General features: G+C 53.6%; 1 protein-coding gene across 6 annotated transcripts in view; it reads right to left on the bottom strand.

Moving 5' to 3' along the window:
* The window catches only part of CHST15 (carbohydrate sulfotransferase 15), a 98,563-nt gene extending 90,612 nt beyond the window's left edge, over positions 1-7,951 (bottom strand). For 2 of the 6 annotated variants that reach the window (XM_024751551.1, XM_024751550.1), the window contains exon 1: positions 6,709-6,849. The gene's annotated coding sequence lies outside the window, so the exon portion shown is untranslated. Of the gene's footprint in view, positions 1-2,522; positions 2,812-6,072; positions 6,413-6,708; positions 6,856-7,805 lie in introns of those variants that run through there. The other 4 variants (XM_024751545.1, XM_024751543.1, XM_024751549.1 and 1 more) reach the window with 4 other exon arrangements.
* Positions 7,952-13,948: the final 5,997 nt, after the last annotated feature.

Below are 13,948 nucleotides of genomic sequence, written 5' to 3'. Positions count from 1 at the left end.
GCGCGACTGAGTGGGCCCCCAGATAGCCTCATCACCCTTGAGGCTTGCTGGGCATGGGTGAGTGGACCACACCCAGGAAAACTAGAAAGAACGTGGTATAAAGTGGGTTGAGTTCAATAGCGTAGAATTGCAGACGCTCAGAGGAGGACCGTAACACCTGGATGGGAGGATATGGAGAGACGGTAAGAATTACTGGCAAAGCTTCCCGAAGGTGGTGATGGGAGGTGGGGCAGGGGGCTGATGAAGGTTCAGGCCGTGCAAAGAGGGGGCTGGATCCACAGTTCCCCCCTGGGATGAACCGGGAGGGAGAACCAAGAGGAGGCAGAAAAGGCTCTCCCACTCAGGCTACCAGGCTGTCAGCCAGCCAGTGGCTCCCGGGGCACCCCCGCCCCCTGTAAATTACATGTGTATCACAAAGGCTAATCATGATCTCAATCTGGCTAATCACTGCCATGCTCTACAGATAACAAGGCCTGGTTAACAGGCTCACTTCCTAATCTCAGTGTCCCCCTCAATATCCTTATCAACTGCATATCTAATGCTGCCCTTATCAATTTATGCCTAATAGGTGCCACGTGCCAGCCCCAAACCCCTGCCCACCCCCGCCCCCGTGGGTCAGGCCCGGGGCTAAGTCCTTATTATTTGCTGTGTGTGGAGGTGGGGTGGGGGATGGGGGGGTATCTTCTTGCCCACTCAGGATGTTTCCTTCCTCGTGGAGAGAGCGCCACCTGTGTACCACCACCTGTGTCTACACCTGGTGGTGTCCATCCACCCCCGCATCCCAGGAGTGTGCAACGAGGACCTAGACATAGGTAGCCTGGCCTTGCCTCTTCCCACACAGAGTAGGCACTGCCCCCTGCTGGCTGCCCTGTGGAGGAAGGGGGCCGGCCCAGGGAGAGGCTGCCGCTTTCCCGCTCGACCTGTGACTCAGGGGAGGTCAGCCGGCCTAACTGCCCACTTCTCACTTGAGGATTGCGATGCCTACGTGCCCACCGGTTCAATCACATTCTACTATGTCTACTTCAGTCGGGAACACACATTGCATTTTCACCTCCACCCATCTTTCTCCTCCCCTCTCTCTCTGTAGGTTCAGAACTTGGCCAGGAAAGAGGGGTTCAGTTTGGGGAGCTCCCTTGAACCCTAACTTGTACTACTGGTACTCAAACTACACTACAAGGACAAGGAAGAGATTATTAACCCCACTTTACAGGTGAGGAAACTGAGGCACAAGGAGATTAAACCACTTGTCCAGGGTCATGATCAAACGCAGGTCAACGGGGTGCCCAGGCTCACCCCACCACCTCCAAGGGCCTATACAGGATTCAACACCCAGGCTAAAAGAACAGCCACATGGTGGGTACCAAACACCTGGTTGATTGGAAAATGAAGGTGCTGGCCAAACTTACTTCATCCAGCCCGAGTCAGTTAACGCGTGTCACGAAGGGCGGACAGAGCTGCCCAGACCCCTTTCAACAAGGGGTGAGAAAATAACACACCTTCACAGACCTCTCAGACTCTGAAATGCACCTTCTAACATCACAGCAAACGTGCCACGGGCCCCGGCCCTTGGGGCAGCTCCCTACAAGGGCACAGCAGAGCGGGACAGAACTTCCCCCAAGATCCAGGGCTGCCCCGAGAGGGACAGAATTGCCAACTCTCAGGTCCTTTCCCCCTCAGAGGCCACTCCACTATGTTTTCGACCACAGGGAGCAAAAAGGGCCAGCAAACACATACTCCATTTCAAGAGAAGACGTGAAACCACCAGGTTCCCGCATATCACTGGAAAAAACAATTGCGCCTGCCTTGTAATCTAATTATTTGCCCATGCTGGGGTATTTTCCAGGCACCTGGGTAACTAGGCTGCCTGTTTCAACATTTTTATCACAAACACGATTCTGGAAAGTGCCCAGGTTTCCATTATGATGATACTCTCTGCTTTTGAGGATCCACCAGCCTCACTTTCCTCAGAGACCTGAAAGGCCTGGACCAGGACAAACTCTAGGAATGTAGCATAGGTGTCAGGGAGAGCCTGCCCCGGCAAAAAGGCCCCCCACACACCTGCTCAGGACTCTCTGACGCTTACACTGGTGCTCAAGATGTAACATACAAAAGCCAGCCACCCCAGCACATTTCCTGGTCTGCCCTGGGCTTAAGCGCATCCCATGGGAGCACGGCCAAACTGACCTACAGCCTGTCCACAGCATTCCGCTGGAAGCATCCCAGAGGGCAACTGTGGATCCAGCCCCCTCTTTGCACAGATGAAGAAATAGCCCGGAGAGGTGAAGCAACCAGCCTGACTAGAATCCAAAGTGTCCTGGGGCTCCTGGCCTTACGGGGTGTCAGAGAAGCCCTCTGAGGTAGAATATGCTAGAATTCCACCCCCAACACACACCAAGAAATATACACATCTACATAAAAAACTGTACGCGCAATTTCAGAGAGATCAGAGACGTCCCCCGTCCCTGGTTATGAGCTGTAGAGCTAAAGAATACCACAAAAGCCGGTGTTTCTTAAGCACTTACTGTATGCCAGGCACCACTCCAAGTGCCCGGCAGGTATTGTCATGTATAGGACCCCAGCTCTCAGGCCAGGGGTGAAGTCGCCCCAGACCACTCCATTGTCAGAGTCGCTAACGCAGACTCCCGCCGCACTCTGGGCAGCACTGTGGAACTCTGACTTGCGCACGTTCTGCCTCGCCTACTGCTCTGAGCGCTGCCTCTCAGCTCCCACGCACCTGGCCCTGGGCCTGCACCTGGAAGGAGGCGTAAATGCTGCATGTAGCTGCTGCTGACGAAAGAGGCTGCTCGCGTTTCCTGTACATCCTTTTCGAAATCAGCAGAGACTGAGAACCTGCTTTCTTCTGCCACCTCCCCGCCCCTTACCACTTGCTGATTCACGCCCGCCTTCCCCTTCTAGAGCCAGGATTGTTTTTCTCCACCTCCAGCCCCATTTCCCTCCTTCCTCCACTGCCATTCCGTGCTCCTAGCTCCTGCACATCCGGATGACTGAGAGCTTCTTCCCTGTGATCTCCAAGAGCCTCCCTGCCCTCTGATTGAGACAAAGGGGGACACCTGTCTGACCTGGCTGGCACAGGGCCAGCTGGGAATCAGTAGGGGCCCAGCAAATGACAGCTGTTATGACCAAATGTCTTCCTCCCCAACCCCCGTACTTAAGAAATATATATATTCTGTATTGGCCCAAATCCACACAAAACCTTTACTTTTCTTCCTAGATATGGAGACTGGATACTCAGTAGACAACTCCCACCTCTATGCTTCATTTCATGCTGTGAAGACACGGGTCTACACGTAAGTCATCTCGTCCCAGTGCTTCATTTTAAAGGATGAGCGTCTCAGGAAGGAAATCAGACCCCAGCACTTGAGAACAATAACGAAAGACCCTGTGCAAGTCAAAACAGTCTCCCAGTACGTCGTTAGCTAAGTGAGAAGACGGGCTCTGGATTCACAGCAAAGCAACACAGTTCCGGCGGAACTCAGTCGACATCACCTGAGCATCCTGACTTTCAGGTGGATGTACCGTCCTCACCAGTGGCTGCAAGTGTCGCTTCTAAATCACGTGCTGCTAAAGAGATGCCCGGTGACAGAGTGCTCACACGGTGACACTGCCAGGCCAGCTACGATTCAAACTAGTTTCCGTTTTTAGAATTTAAGGAAACTCCTCTCTCATACAAATGCATCCCAAATGACACCTGGCAATCCAGGGCCTGCTGAGACCTGGGGACCAGGACAGGGTCTGGATACAGGGACAGGAAGCAAGAACTCCCCACCACAGCGAAGGTCCATTCATCTAGGAGTTTCCAAGAGGCTCCAGCCCAGCAGGGTGGGATGAAAGAGCCGGCCCAGGAGCTGGAGAATCAGAGACCCGGGCTGACTTTCCACTTCTGGGCTGTGTGACTTCCGACCCACTGCTCCGAGCCTCAATTTCCACATCAGTAAAAGGAGACTCTCCTCCTATACAACCCACCTCTCACTTTCCTTGCCTTACTGTCCTGCCCACCTTTGAACGCAGCTCGCTGTTCATTTGTCCATCAGGTACAGGCATTTTTGCCTGCTCCCTTCCTCCGAGGGCTGGGACTCTATCTTATGGTGTACTATTTGATAATGAAATTATATGAAAAGTTTTAGGCAGGGTGTCTCTTTCCACATGACAAGAATTCATCGCTTTGCAAGGCAGAAATAGAGACACAGATGTAGAGAACAAATGTATACACACCAAGGGGGGGAAGGGAGTGGTGGTGGGATGAACTGGGAGATTGCGATTGACATATATACACTAATATGTATAAAATAGATAACTAATAAGAACCTGCTGTATAAGTAAATAAATAAATTAAATTAAAAACAAAAGAACTCATCAAATAGCTATTGAATGGATGCATGGCACACAGCACACGAAGCGGCCGGGCACGTGGCCACAGGCACATCGGGCTCCCGTCAATTCTCAGTCCCTCGGCCCCGGGGAGATGCGATCCCCACGCCCTGTCAGGTGTCACAGGTCTCTGACAGTGGGATGCCCTCCCCAGTACACAGACACAGGGCCAGACGTCAAGCTTCAGACCTGCTGGCAGAGTACTCACCCCACCCCCTACTTGTAGAACTGGAGCCCACACTTAAATGTCCAGGCTCGAGAATTCTCTTGAAAAGTAACAAGACCTGTCAAGTCGATTTTTTTTCCCCCCAACCGGCTGGAGCTGAGCCAAAGCTGCCCTCCTTAGGTAGGGCATGTGCTCACCTGCCCAGGGCAGCTCCAGAGTGTCTCCCCTCTCCCCATCCCCTGGAGCTAGCCCGGACGTGGATGCTAGCCATGCCATCGGCAGATGCTAGGCGATGCTAGCCGGGCCACCTCCAGCCAGGCCCCAGGTGGCCTTGGATAACCACAGTCTAATCACAACCCAGCCCTAACCTAAAGCTTCTGCTAGTGCAGGCTCCAAGAGCCTGGGGCTCCCGTGGCCCAGCTGGTTGACTTGGAGTTTCTTTTCTGCTCTTTCTCCAGACACCAAGTAAGCAGAGTCCACTTCCCAGCCTCTCCCACACTTTCCTGTAAACATAGCCTCTTCCAGATGCAGGGATTAATCTTCTCTCCTTCAAGCCAGCGGAAAAGCAAATTCCTCACCTCTTCTGGTCAGGGGTAGCAGCAACAGAGGAGAAGAAAGGTGCAGACACAGAGGCCTCACGGCAGCCACAGTGACAGTGCTGGGATGCCTGGCCATCCAACCATCAGAGAAAAGCAAGGCTCACGTGGGATGCACTATGGACAAACCCGCCTCTCCACCTCCCACACACAATACCCTGGATCATTAACCCCGCTCACTGCAGTCATACAACACCCAGAGAGAAAAAACACAGAAACATTATTGAATTTCCTTCACAGGGCCCTAGAAATGGTTCTCCCGGGGAGCTGGACCTGGGAGGGAAGAAGAGCCCTGCAGCTCCACTTCTGGCTCAACTACGCACCTATGCACTGAGAGAGACCACGGCAAGCTGCTTCACCTGGCTGGCTCAGTTTCCCCATGCAGCAGGAGGCAAGGAAAACATTTTCCTGCCAGTCTTTCAGGAGTATTAGAGACAAAAACGTATTTGATTAGAAACTACCTCATAAAAAGGCATTTTATGCCCATGCTATTTTAAACAAAATCATATATGATTTGCACCTCAAGACGGCCTGATTCAACGCACAGTTGGTAAAATTAATAAGTGCCACGTTCTGGAAGGGAGGGTTCCTGATTTTGCACCATTTGGGAAGGGGGCGGGAGCAGGAAAGCTGGGCATGGAAAATGGTGTGCGAGGTTCTAGAGGAACTTGGGGCAAATCTCCAGGCCTCGGTTTCCACCTGGACGCCTCAGCGGGTGCACGTGCCCCCGGGCTGCTTTCTGCTCCAACAACGGCTGGCTGGCTGCCCTCTTAGGAACCGCAGTTGAGGAAAGAGGAGCTGGGGCCCTGCGAAGCCCTCGGCTCAGCCTCACAGAACAGCGCGCCACATCCCTTCCCGGGGCGTCCTGCGGCTTCCTGGACATACAACTTCATTCCCCAGAACTCCGTGCCATCAACTCACCCAGCGTGAATGCAGCAAAGGGCCTCGGGGAACCGGAAACTGGGGGCCGGAGGAGCGAGTCCCAGCCCCAGGCTTTGCCGCCTCCTTCTCGAACCTCCCTGCTCGAGGCGCGGACGTCCAGCTGCCTACAGCCGGCACCCGAGCCCCAGGCTTCAGTCCACACCCGCCGCTCCAGCCCCGCGGGCCGACCCCGGGCGCTGGGCGGACGGGCAACGTGGGCACCAGGACCGCGACGGGGCGGTCGAGCAGCCGCGCCCAGGACCCTGGCGGCTCCAGATCCTAAACACACAAGCACACACAAGCGCGCGCGCCGGCCAATCCGTTCGCCCGGAGGAGTCGGAAGGCGCTTCCACAGCTCTTCATTCATTCCCCCAAAGGCGAGGTTCCCTTCTCCCGGGCGCCTCCATCCCAAGATCCTAGGGGGCTCCAAGGGGGCCAACTGCGCCACGAGCCGCCCGCCATCCGCCCACGGCCGCCAAGTCCTCTCCATCCGCACACACAGCCCAACAGACTCGGGCTCCATCACGATCGGCAGCGTCGCCCCCGCGTAGGGGCCGTTGCCACCCCGGCTCCCCACAGCTTCGTCCCCCCACACCCCCACCGCCCGGCCGCCCCGCCGCGCCACTCGGCTCAGACCTGCAGCGCTCGGCTCGCCGCGCCCAGGCCGGCCGGGGACGCCGCCGCCGCCGCCACCGCCACCGCAGCCGGGAAGCGCCGGCTACTCCGGAGTCACGCCGCCTCCTGAGCTGCAGCGGGGCGCTGGGAGGGGGCAGGGGGCTGGGAGGAAGGAAGAGGGAGCGGGGAGCAAAAGTTCAGGACGCCCCGGGCCTCGCCGCGCCCCCGTCTCCTCCCAGGCCCGCCCCCGCGGTCCCCCTCCCGGAACCCGGTCCCACAGGCTTCGGCGCCTGGGACACCCCCAACACACACCAAGCCTCCCCTCCCAGTGCGGCCGCAGGACTGGAGCCGGGGCGAGGAGGCGGTTCTGAACCCGAGTCCAGGAAAGAGTGGCAGATGCACACCTACCTGCCTCGGGCCGCGCCTGGAAACTTCCCAGAAGTGCGCCGGGAAGCGGAGCGCAAGGCTGGGGAATCCCCACCCCCACCCCCATCCCCACCCAAAGCGCGCTCTTAAGGAGAAAGCACCGATCTGTCGGTCCGTCGGTCCTCCGCCTGCAGCGCGCCGCCCCAATTTCGACTCCTGGGGTTGTTCTCCTGGACAGCCACCCCGTGCGTGCCCCGTGGCGTGCGCCCCCCGCCGGCCTCCGGCTGTCCGCAGCGCCACCACCCCGCCGCCGAGTCCCCCGTCCCCGAGCTCCGACCGCATTTTCCCGAGCCGGGGAGGGGGGCGTGCGACCCTTCCCGCGGGGTCCCCAGCGCGCGGGGTGCCCAGAGCACGGCCAGAACCGGCGGCGAGGGGACGCCCTCGGCTGGGGGCCACGGTTGGCTCGGGGAGACTGGGCCAAGGGTCGCGGGGCCCAAACCTGCCTCGGCTCCGCGCGCTCGCAAGTTCATTGTCTGCCTGGGCCGTCGTCGCCGCCGCCGCTGCTGCCGCGCCGGGAGCGCCGCGGGGAGTGAGGCTGCGCGCAGCCTCCGCCAGGCCGGACTCCCTACGCCCAGCCCGGGCCGCCCCCGGCGCTGCCCGGCCAGAACGCGGAGGGGCGCCGGAGCCCGGAGCCAGACACCACCCGCCGCTCGTCGCCGCCCCCGCCGCCGCGCCTGGCACCCAACTTGTACCTGAGAAGCCCGAGTCCAGCCCGGGAGCCTCTTCGGCTCCGGCTCCGCGGGAGCGCGCCCAGCCCCGCGCCTCGAGCCCCTCATCCAGGGCGCGTCAACCTGACTACCCGAGCGCGGGGAGGAAAAGTTTGGGAGTGACGTGCGGATGGCGAATGAAACATCCGAAAAGAACCCTCCCCCCGCCCCATGTCGCGCTGACACACATCAGCTCGAGTCTGGAATGTGAGAAAAAGGCGTGTGCGCGGAGCGGTGGGTTTGGTTCCCGCCCCCTCTCCTTCCAAGTAAACACGGCTTGTGCGATGCGGTGATTCCAAATAGAAAGCAAACCGAAACCCCTAAAGTCTGCCAATGACACCCTGCCAGAGACATTTTTAACGAACTGGGCGGTCTGGAGCCAGCCCATACGTTGATATTCAAGGCCACGGCGCTGGTGGGTTCCTAGCCCTCTGTTGTATTTTTGCATCCCGAGAAGGCTCTCCCGGGCTCTTCGGCCCAGCCTATTTGCTTCCACGGTGAGGGAAGGCTCAGCGGGACCCCGAGCCCGGCCGACCGCAGTGGCCCAGGGGGTGGCAGCTCCAGGAAACCACCTGGGCTGCCCGAGGTCAAGGAAGCGGCACCAGTGGTCGACTCCGGGCTCTTGAATGGAGATACCGTCAGTTAAAGAAAAGACACTTTGAATTCTGGAAGACTCGACTCAAGCCCAGCCTCTCAGGAAACAGGTCCAAGGGACAGAAAAAAAAAAAATCCTTGTTCTCAGTCACATAGCCTTTTGCCTGCCCGTGTCCCCATGGCTACAGTCCAGCATCTTGTCCTCAAAGCAACAAAGCAACCAAGAGTGGAGCTAAAATGCTCCATAAGTGTCAAGCGCTGGCCCACCGCTGAGGGATGTGTCCTGAGGGTGCCTTTTCCCCCTTTCCTCTCTTTCTGGCAATACGTGACTTTGATCGCTTGAGGCTTCATTTCACCCCCCCACCCCCGAAACTATAACCCACCCTGAGGTCATAAACTTCGGCTCAGCATCCACGGCAACTAATGCAGAGGTCACAATCAGAGGATTATAACTGCAGATGGAAAGCTGGGATGAGAGGGGAATTCTTCAAAACGGTATCTTGTTTTCCTGCAAATAATGCCTCTTACATAAAATCTACGAAGAAAGATTAATGCAGCAAAGAGACCAGCCTTAGAATCTCAGACTAGATTGCTTTTTCCATATAGACTCCACTTGGTGGTTTTTGTTCATTATTATTTTTTTAAACAAAAAGCTTTTTCTGAAAATACAATGAGCTGCTTTTTGCAGGGTTCACAATTCCCAATAGATGATGAGGCCATTTTTCAAGGTCTTACCCACGTTGTGGCTTTGGGGCTTATTTATTAGTTCCCAAGAAAAGCCAGCCTTTCAGTAAGGTTTATATACTCAAGTAATTGCCTCGGGGGACACAGTGAAGGGTGCTGTTAAAGAAGGTTGGTTGTGCATGCTTCTGCAAGGAAGGCCCTGGGCCAGGCAGCTGTCAGACCAGAGTGTGCAATGGGTTTAAACAAACACAGGGAAGGTTCTGTGGAAACACGGAGGAGGAAATCCCCTCCTGTAAGCGTGTGTGGAACCTTATTCCACAGCCACACATACCTCGTCTTTCCTCTCCTCCCTCCAAGTAAACACACCACTCCGTTGTGGAGACAGCGCAGGGCCCACCCAGATCTCACTTTCAGATTCAGGTGTCAGAAATCTCAGTTGACTCAGAGCAAACTGTTTTTAAGTAAAATCACGGTGCCGCTTTGATATAATTCCACCAGGGACTTTCTAAAGGTATTTATATACGTGCCTGAGATTAACTGGATGGCAATTTTTCCCCTCAACATTAATTGCAAAAAAATCACCCAAGAATTGCCCTTGAGTCTTTTATTCTGGAGAGTTGAGAGAATACCCAAAGACCAGACGTGTGAGTGACTGGGTGGGTGAGTAGATGGATGGGTAACTGTGAGAGAGGCTGGTGCCAACGTGATATTGGCAACTAATGGGTAAAAACAAGTAATTTAAGAAAACGAATATCCCCTCACCATATGCACACGTAGGCCTCCATAATTCTGGAATTAAATTGTCTGGCTTCAACCCCTACTGCTGACACCAACAAGCTGAGTGACCTTGGGCAAGTCACTTCTTTCTCTGCATCAGTCTGGGGCCTATAATAGCCCCTACAAGCAGTAAATTGAATTATTGACCCCATGGGGGTATTACGCTTCTACATCTTTGTCACAGCCTCATAGCACATGGAATGTGCTTCCCCATCCCTTGACTTTGGACTTGATCATATGACTTGCTTTAGACAATGAGATTTTGAAGGATGTGACTGAATCAGAGGCTTGACATGTGTTGCAGGGCGGGGCTTGCTCTCCTGTGCTTTGGATCCATAGTGAGAAGAACACATCCTGAGAAGCTGCTGCCTCTTCCAGCAAGGCTCCAGAATAAATGCACGTGGAGCAGACCTGAACTCAACTTGCAGCCTGGAGCCAAGTGACCCAGCCTGGATTCAGAACTGACATACAAACACATGAACAAGGGGGAAATGCTTGTTGCAAGCTATTGAATGTTGGAAATTTTGTTACATAGCATTATTGTGGAAGTGGCTGACTGATACATTCCCCCAGTGGGCTGGTGTGAAGACTAATGATACAGTGTTTGAAAAACATTAAGCATAATTCTTAGGATCTAGTAAGAGCTCAGAAATATTGGTTATTATTTAATCAATATTACTGAAAGTGGTTTTGCATATAATAGCCACATAAGAACTGTTATTGAACTGGTTAATTGAATTAATGGACAAGTATTACTTGAGTAAAGATTCTATGAGAATGCAAGCACATCAGGAAATTGGAAGACCAGGGACCTGCCATGATCCCCAAGTTACATTCATTCATTCATTCATTCAGCAGACACTCCCTGAACCTCTGCTCTGTGCCACACACTAGAGTGAATGTTGGAGCCACTAAGAAGATTAAGTCTCCAAACCCTGCTAAGGATGGAGATCTACAGATCCCCACCATGTGACCAACACTGCTGAGTACTTCCCCGTGCTACGTCATTTGACCTTCACAACAGCCTTGTGAGCCAATATTATTTAATCCCCATTTTTCAGATGAGGAGACTGAGGCTCAGGAAAAAAAACAACATAGGAAAAGACCAAAGCCCACTCCTATACCTTTAGTGTGCTCTCGTGCCAGTGAATTCAAGTTCATGGTGGGCACACCCTTCAGGTAAGCGCGGTGAGAATAAAGAAGTAAACACAGCTGTGTCAATCTCCAGGCGTCTTATGTGCAACTTGCTTAAGAAATACTGAAGCTTGGGGGACCCAAGTTCTGCTTCTGCCATCAGCTGTCTGGAAGCCCTTGAGCCCCTCTCTGACCCTCAGTTTCCCCACCTGGAGGGGAGAAGGACCTTGAACGCTGCGGCTTTGGCATCTTCTAAAGCTGTCGATTCAAGAGGCATTGCTGTTGGAAGTTCATTTTAAAGGGATTAGGGATGGGAATCACAGTGCAAGGAACTCGCCCAGTAATTTGAAAGTGGGGACAACAGACCACTTAAGGGTAAAGGAGATAAAGTCGGACCATGGGCACTGCTCATTACAAGCCCCAACTCAACAGCCACAACCTTGCCTTTGGTCATTCCACCATGTGAGCATCGAGACCAGAGCATTTGGGGTCTTCCAAGAAACTTCTGTCAGAATGGAATGCCCCCTCTTAGATGTCAGAGGACTTAGCTTTCAGCTAACGCCTTACTTTTCAGTTAACACTTTAGCAGAGACTGGGATGAAGTTCAATTCACATTCAGCTTATTCCCCAACTCGAGGTTGTTTCCAAGGGGGCAGCATTGGGGGGTGGGGACTGCCAGAGTCAGAGTTCCTGTGCTGGGAAGGGCTGCACCTGAGGGCCATGGGGCCCCTGGGGATCAGTGCACAGGCTCTCCAATTTGTTTCGTTGGACCCGGCTTCAGATCTCTGCCACCAGCAACGACCTGCTTCCAGCCCTGTGACTTTGACGAATTTAGACTGCTCAGTAACCTGAAGTGCATTTCAATTTCATAAATTTAAAAATACTGTGGTTAGACAGATCCCTTCTGCAGTAATGCATCCATTAAGTGCACTTGAAGCCAATTTTGGTATGCTAATCCATCACAAATCAACGTGAAATTTAGGTTCTTGTGAAAATTTCCTACACTCGATCCAAAACCTCAACCAGATTTAGGATAATAACAAATTCCTTAAAGCTGCAGACTTCAACTCTGTATTGAAACTTCAGTGAAGAGAGCAATGGAGCCAATTTTAAACAAACGTCGGAATGGGTGTGTTTACACGAGCGCTGCCTATTCTAACGGGGTCCCCCCCGGGGGTCAGTTCACTTACTCTAAAGATGCTGCCACAGCTGGAAGGTTTTAGAACTCTATCCTGAGTTCCCTCCAGGGAAATCTGTAAGCCCTTTGAGGAAAAGAACAGGGTCAGGTAAGTCTCTGTATTCCCAGCCCCTAGCTCAGAGCCTGGCACAACGGACACATCCAGTGAATGACCCAGTTGGAACTTCCTGGCTTGATTAGCGACTTGTCCACCAAATTATTTTCTAAAATCAAATGCCTTCCCCACCAATGAAGACTGGAGATCCGAAAAGCACAGGCAGAAACCTCTGAAGGAAAATCACATGAAGACTCTGAGTGGTTTTAGTGATGACAGCATCATCACCTCTTCATCCTCCACGAGTGAGCATATGGCCAGTAACTGGTGATAAAAAGAACCTACAGGTGATGAAAGAGACATAACATCGTTGTTATCACCACCTAAGACTGTTGCTACCAACTGTTGGTGGGCATCGCCTATTAACTGGCTGTTTTTAGCTGCATAATAGAAATTTCGCCAATAAGATAAAGTTTACAGCTGGTAGCATTTTCACTTACTCGCTTCTGTCATAAATTCTCCAACCCGCCCAACAGCAAGAATGAGCTGTTGACTTAGTAAATTTAGAGCAGCATTGCCTGCCCTAGCTGTGAAATACCTGAGCCTTCTAAACACGTTTCATTTTCCTGGTTGAGCATTTAATGCAGTCACATGTTACAAAGCCCTGCTTGGGAGGATGAGGGGAATGACACACCCACACGCAGAGGCTCCAAGCAGCTGTTGGTGATTTGCACCACTTTCCTGCCCAGCTTTGCTGCTGGGTTCAACGCAGACCTGCTTCACCCCTCACAACCCCTGGCTCTCTGAATGTCCCCACCACACACCCGCCCAGGTGCCTGAGGCAGAGGCCCCAGGGTCATCCTTAGCTCTTGACTCTATTACCCCCAGCTGTCATTAGCCACCGTCATCTTCTCAACCCTGCCGATCTTAGAAGCCTGGGATGTTTTTAAAATGCAGATTCCTGGACCTCAGTACCAGAGATTCCATCTCAGCGGGTCTGGGGTGAGGCCCCAGGATCTAAAACTCTGGGGGTGGTATCTGGGGATCTGTATGTTTAACAACCCTCCGCCACTCCGTACCCGCTGAAGTCTGAGAACCACTAGTTTGGACACATCTCGCCTCTCCCTTGGGTCTGTTGCAGTAGCCTTTAGCTACACTCTCTGCTTCCTTTCCTGACCTCCACTAACTGGTTCTTTCTACACGCGTAGCCAGCATCTTTCCGACACACAAATCTGAGCATGTCAGCCCCCATAATAAAACACCTGCAATACCTCCACTGCACCCAAAGGTGAGTCCAGTCCACATTGCCAGGCAGGGTCCAAGGCCCCGCAGCTGTGCCTCTGTCTCCCTTCCCAGCTCTCACACACCCATCAGCACCTTTCCCACTGCTTCCCAAAGTGGCTCAGGGACAACAGATATGGTCGTTCTGAGATGAGTTCTGGGACAATGGCATCATGAAACATTCCCAGGGACTTTCTGCTCTTGGATGGAGGGTTAACTAGAGAAAAGTTGCTTCCTTAGAAGTTTCTTTGATGACATTAAAACCCAGTGTGCGTGTGGCCCCTTCTCCTCCCCAGGCCTTACATCCCTGCCCATGACATGGGGGTGGAACTGGATTATCTCTTGGGACCAAGTTCTCTCCAAAGTGTCATTAGAATCTTGATTACCCGTCATGAGAAGTGACAGAAGGTGATCTGTCCACTATCT

This window comes from Neophocaena asiaeorientalis, unplaced genomic scaffold, assembly GCF_003031525.2.
Source record: "Neophocaena asiaeorientalis asiaeorientalis breed wild unplaced genomic scaffold, Neophocaena_asiaeorientalis_V1.1 scaffold108, whole genome shotgun sequence".
In the NCBI taxonomy this organism is placed as follows: Eukaryota; Metazoa; Chordata; class Mammalia; order Artiodactyla; family Phocoenidae; genus Neophocaena; species Neophocaena asiaeorientalis.
Note: the sequence above shows the minus strand (reverse complement) of the source record. Positions and strands in the feature narration are given on the sequence as shown.